Source organism: Panthera uncia (genome assembly GCF_023721935.1).
Source record: "Panthera uncia isolate 11264 chromosome C1 unlocalized genomic scaffold, Puncia_PCG_1.0 HiC_scaffold_3, whole genome shotgun sequence".
Classification (NCBI taxonomy): domain Eukaryota; kingdom Metazoa; phylum Chordata; class Mammalia; order Carnivora; family Felidae; genus Panthera; species Panthera uncia.
The window spans coordinates 52,143,532-52,150,333 of NW_026057584.1; positions in this window are offsets into that span (position 1 = coordinate 52,143,532).

A 6,802-nucleotide genomic window follows, 5' to 3' on the forward strand; every position below is an offset into this window, starting at 1 on the left:
AACTTCACCCCCTTTTTCACGTGTCTTATCCAATTAGCCACCAAGTCTACCAGCTCTGCTCCTGAAAACCTTACCGACTCCCAACTGCTCTATCGCAGATGTTTATACTTGGTGCATCCTTTATCTAGAATGTCCTTCCCCTTCTACTCCTCTCTAGGAGAGGGATGTCTCATGCTCTCAGAATGTCACAAAGCCTTTGATCATTCAGTGCTGCCCAGACTTCCCGAGGATAACAAGGCAGCTATGTGCCCCACAGTGCTACAGGCAAAACTGTGACGCTGTACAGGTGGATTACTCCCTACAATGGAGTTCCTTCCTCATCTGGACCCTTTCTCTAGGGGTTAACGAGTGACCTTTTAACACAAGCTCTGGTGGAGTGCTGAAGATGGTTGTCATCTTTAATGTGTATCACCAATACCTGCCTCTGCCCTCTTGAGACTCCTAGGGCTGCCCATGTAAAACAGCCTACTCCCATCTCTCCCTGGGGCTAACCTCTTAGGAAAGACAAATGAATCTCCTGGGTCACAGATAAAGCCGTGGTTTCAATTTGCGTGCGTAAAGGAGCTTCCCTTGAGTGTAGTTAACAAACGGAATTAAGATACAAAGACCATCTATGCTAATTAGAAATAGACCTAGAAAACAAAAAATCAAGAGACCTTTCCAGAGAAAAAAGATTTCTTTTCAAGAAGGAAAACCTGAATTACCTATTTAAGAATAACTATGTGGAATTTAAGAAACAAAGCAGATGAACAAAGGGGAAGGAAAGGAAAAATAAGATAAAAACAAAGAGGGAGGCAAACCATAAGAGACTCTTAAATACAGAGAACAGACTGAGGGTTGCTGGAAGGGAGGTGGATGAGGGATGGGCTAAATGGGTGATGGGCATTAAGGAGGGCACTTGTTGGGATGAGCATTGGGTGTTATATGTAAGTGATGAGTCACTAAATTCTATTCCTGAAATCATCGTTACATTATATGTTAACTGGCTTGGATTAAAATTAAAAAAAAAAGAAAAATTTTAAATGAATGAATGAATGAATGAATGAAAAACATTTCAAATGACCTACCTTGGAACATAGCTACTCTATCTCCCTACCTTGGTTTCTCCAAATAGTTTCTGAAAGCTAAACACCACAAATTACATGTTAGGAAACCAATAAACATTTGTTAAACGATTTTCAGAAACCAATCAATTGGTTTTCAAAATTCATATACAGGTAGACCTAGATATAAAAAAGTACAATTACACAAAATATAAAGTGATGATTGGAACGAAATCCAAGAAGAATGTTGTTGCTTTCATCTCGCTGCTGCCCATTCCTGGAACCTAATTGTGAAGTCTTGAATGTCAATGACTGAGAGCACAGTTATAAACCCAGCGGTGGCTAGCTTAAAACTGGCAGGGAGAGAAAAGCGGCATGTGTGGGCCCCAGAGACTGGTCCATCATAAATGGACTTAACAATGATTAAGAGATTTATTCAAACATTTGCCAAATCAAAGACAGCTTCGTGAGGTTACTACAAGAATGTGTCCTGGGACTCTGGTAGAAGCATTGATGCTTCTGTAATATCATGATAAGGAGGATTTTCTAGGACACAAATTCCCTACCGCTTTATTATTCTTCCATGGCATTTTTAAAAGGTCATTTATGGTTGGAAATGCTTATGCCAACTAAAGAAATAAGTCCCCTGTAAGAGGGTGAAGTAGGTACAGTTAGTCACAAGATTAGAGCTAGAGAAAGAGCAAGGCTAGTCAGACTGTCTAGGCAATAGAGTTCCTTTGCTGGAAACAAAGATTATCGGGAGCTGTTTGGTACTGTGTACATCCAAAAGCCATAACTGGCATTGACAGAGCACCTACTCTGTGCCAGGCTAATGCAGAGTTGTGCTACACTCTTTGCAGCCCTGGTCTCATCCGATCCTTACAGCAACCCTATGAAAGAAGCACTAGTTATTACGTTTTACAAATGAAATATTTAAGCCACAGAGAGGTTCAGTAATTTACCCAAGGTTAAAGAGCAAACATGAGGTAGAGAGCTCATGTTGTTAACTGCCACACTATCTGGCCAGTCTTACTACGTAATACTGAAATTTGTTTTAGCTCATCAAATTTTGTTTACTTCTCATAAAGTGAAAAAACAAAACAAAATCTTGTTACCTTGTTTAAGGTAACTATCAACTCATTTTTTCTGTCTACTCAACATAAAACTAAAAGATTTAATCAATCCAGATAAGTGAATTAGACCGTGAAAAAGGTACCAGGGCACTCAGAGAAAGGAAAGGTGTTGTCTTCGTGAAAATGAGGTTGTGGAAAAGCCAGCAATGTTCCCAAGGTCTAAAAGTTGTCCCATTAAAAGCAAAAAGAAATCAAAACTGTACAAATGGCTCCAGACTGTATGAATGCAAGACCTAGTTAACATCTTTTTATTTTAAACTCATAAAACTCACAGCAATTTAGATCTACAACCCTCTCCCAAATAGCAACAATACTAAATGTAGAAATAAAATTAATGCAAAACATTTGCTTCTACTTCCTTCATGTCACATTTTAAGGTAAGAATGAGCACTTTTTTAGTCAAAAATCCCCACCCCCTCTCCCACAGGAAATTATGCCAGCGAGTGGGATACACATGGCTGGCTGGGCAGAGGATCTAGAACACAGTTAGGTAGGACACCGCCTGGTTGATGAGCACACACCTCCCTGAAAGAGGAAGGAGAAAATGCTGAGCCTGGGTTGGGCTGAGAATGGTAAGAAACAACTCCTAAAGCAGCTTCAGAAGCATCCGGAACAGTGTGCCTCATCAGCTAGCCCCTCTGATGATGGGCTGGCGGGGGGCGGGGGGGGAGGGTCAATTTTACCAGGAGAAGGAACAAAACCAAAACCTCAAGTTCCTAGCATTGAAGTCGAAAAACTAGCCCCTCAATTATGCTTCATCCACAAGAATGTATTAAAGGCACGAAAATGTGACAGTCATCAGGTTAGACACTGAATATAGAAAAATGACAACTCTGTTTCCAAGGAGCCTATTTGTAGTCTAGCATGAGACAAACAAGATTTTCAACAGTCCCCAGCTACAGGGAAGGGTGGGGGGCTGCTGAGTTAATCGGGAATAGAAAAGGAGAAGCATGGGTTCATGATATGGAGGAGAAATTGGGCTCTGCCAGCCTTGATAGCTCCCACCTCCACGGAGGACACAGCCTTTGTGTGAAGTGCTGGCACCCACCACACAGGGGTGGGGTGGCAGCGGCAGTAGCCACGGCCACGGCCAGTGGGTTCTCAGGCCTACGCTGAGAAGTTCATCAGAAAAAGTCCAGGTAGCTGCATTTCAACAGAAGGAACTTTCCAAGAAACATCTCCTTTATTAACTAGAGAGACATTTGAGGGACCAAAGCACAAAATATCTGTTGACTCATCTTCTGATGGGCCCCCAAGGCCAATGACCTAGGGGAATCATGTCTGTTATGTATGAGTATAAGGCCATTTTTAACAGCAAGTAACTGGTAAGTATTTCTTGAGCTACTATCAGCATGCTAGACCCTGGGCATGCAATGAAGGAGTAAGAAGGCATGGTCCTTGTGGTCACCTGTTGAGATGCTCAGGTGGGGAAGACAGACAGTCAGCTAGCTAGATACCCAAATGAGAAAATATCCTAATTGCAGACTAAGCTGATTTTTCCTAAGAAAAGAGCCTGGTTTTATAAACCATATAAACCACAAATGAGGGGCACCTCGGTGGCTCAGTCGGTTGAGCATCCGACTTTGGCTCAGGTCACGATCTCATGGCTTGTGAGTTCGAGCCCCGCGTCGGGCTCTGGGCTGATAGCTCAGAGCCTGGAGCCTATTTCAGATTCTGTGTCTCCCTCTCTCTGCCCCTCCCCTGTTCGCACTCTGTCTCTCTCAAAAATAAATAAAACATTAAAAAATAAATTAAAAATAAATTTAAAAAACACATAACAAAGGAAACTGGCCTAAGTGGGTTGGTGAGGTGGAGACAGTTTCCCATGTGAAAATCTTTTATACTAATAGAACAGCATGTAACTGAACTGTTAGCGTTGAAAGTTATTGAAGAAATCCATTCACCATAGTAGATGACCTATAGGATTCTAGAAATATGTAGGGAAAAGAAATGTGCTCTGGATTGATTTGTTCAGATTAGCACTGCTAAGCAACCAGCCTCTAACAAGGAATATTTGATGGATCTTATTATTGCAGTTTCATATAGTAGTTGTTAGAAAATCAGCGTTTCTTAACTAGTTCCGCTTCTAACACGCAGGTGTGGCATGCGCTGCTTTGTTATTAACAGTTCTCACCAATGCCCAATAAGGAAAGCTAACGTTCTTAAGTTCGTGCCCATGGAGAAATTCCACAAACCACAGCACACGGTAGCTCAAATTGAATGGCTGTACATTCATGAAAGGAATAAAATGAATTTGAAAATGAAAAAGGTATGATCTCCATACTGAACATGTTTTAAAATGTATTTTTAAACATTACGTTTACCATATTTAATCTTTGAGACAAATTAAATTGTGATAACGCTTAAGCAGAAGCAATTATTTTCAAATACTGCTCTGTGAAGAGTAGAGTAAGGAGCTGTAACCACATTCCTCATAATGATGATGACAGCACATTCAGAGAGACTGAAGAGAGCCGATTTAAATGGAAAGGGAGCCGTAGTTAGAAAACAAAAATCTGAGTAACAGTTCTGTACTTTAGGTTGTTGCAGTAATGATTACGACCGAAATTCCTTTCAAGGGAAATTACTTTAAGTTATAATACTTTTATATTTAGCCTATTTATCTTTTAACTTAACAAAAAATAGAATACGCATTGTTCTAAGGAGATACGAACTTTGAAAGTGAAAAAAATTTAAGAATTCTCAAGTTCTTAAAATATTTCTGTCGAAGTTTTGAAGAGGTTTTCCAAGACAAGCCTGCAACATTTAACATAGTATTGGGGACGCCTGGGTGGCTCAGTTGGTTAAGCATCCGGCTTCAGCTCAGGTCACGATCTTGCGTTAAGTTTGAGCTCTGTGTAGGGCTCTGTGCTGACAGCTCAGAGCCTGGAGCCTGCTTTGGATTTTTTGTCTCCTTCTCTCTCTGCCCCTCCCCCGCTCACACTGTCTCTGTCTCTCTCAAAAATAAACATTAAAAAAAATTTAAAACACTATAATTCCTAATTCCCGTTGAATATCCTTAAGCAAGTTGGAGATTTTAAGAAATTCAACCCGCCACGGCCAGGAATCTGTGACATAAATAATTTTGAGGTCTGTGCCTACTGAAATTATGTTGTTTATCCTCCTATAAATTAGTATGAAAGGCATCAATACAAAACCTTGATCTTACTGTGTGTGGCTAAGCTTACAAAGACAAAAAAACATCATGAGAGCTTACATGACATCTCCTAGCTGATATTGTTTTGGCAAAAATAAGAATACTGGGCTCACCTTTGCAGCATGTCAGGAGGCGCCCACAACTCAGAATTTCAGCACATGCTGGGGTACCAGCTCGGCGAGAGTTGCAGACAAGCCTTGTGAACATGTTGTCGAAAGCACCGCTACCCCAAGTCTGTTCTTGGCATCAGAAGTCAGAAAGACGAATCCGTGGTCCAAACTACTCAATTAGAATCTCTGTGGTGGGGCCCAGCAATCTCTCCACGTGATTCTTGGTTGCACTCAAGTGCAAGAACTTCTGGTCTAATGGACCCCCACAAGCTGCGTGAAAGGACTTGCTACAGACAAACAGGTGAAGGAGTTTAAGTTCCTCCACTGACAGCAGCATGGACATCACCTGGGAGCTTTTAGAAATGCAGAAACACCTGCCCCAACCCTACAAAATCAAGAATCTGCATTTTAGTTGGCAACCTCCTCTGTTCTCAGGAGGTTTTAATCAGCCCTGCCTGCTCTTAAGCAGTAGCCACGGGGCTCTGGGCTTCTTTCACTCTCTCCTCCATCAGGATCTCCAGTTACCCAACAACTTGCTTAGCCAAGGGTGGACAGGGATGAGGAGTGATTTTTCTAAGCCAATGAGCTTTATTGTATACTCACTGATAAAACTCAACGTGTTACGGATTCCTGTAAATATCAGTATTAAAAAGAAAAGATTTCTGGAGGTGACTATATTTTAAGCCAAAGAATGAATCTCTAATGGTAAGATTCTAGGCACAGCGAGAAACTGTAGAGAAAATAAAGATTTTGTGAAAAGTATAGTTTTGATACGCCACAGATCAGGCCAGAGATGAGCTGAGCTGGTCTCGGTCTTCACTTGGATTCCTTTATATTAAACAGAGAATTCACCCCCAAATGGGACTCCAGTCACCTCTACTAATCAATCACCTAGATTTGTTGCAACTAGACCGCAAGCCCAGTGTTCGCTGTGTTTTAGGCTTGTAACATTCTCGTGGCTCGAGCAGTCCAAGAATTAAACTGAGCACACACCTGGGGTGGGGTGACTTTGCATCAGTAAATAGTATCTGCACCGGTACTTTGCAGCACCCTGAGGAGTCCTGGAATCGCACATTTGCTTCCTCCATCCACCTACCCCATTGCCAAATCTGGAAATCCAGGTTTCCAAATATCACGGTTACAGGATGGAGACGGTGGCCGGGAAATACACACAGTTTAAAAAAACCTTTCTAGGCAATTCTGATACACATGCCCAACTTCTCCAACTGATAATCACTGATCAGCTATGTAAGTTTTATTATTGCCCATGAATTTGATATATGACTCAGTGGTGGCTACTGTGTTATTACTTGAAATGATCCATATCACAAAAGTGCAAGTTTTTTTTTCACACATGTG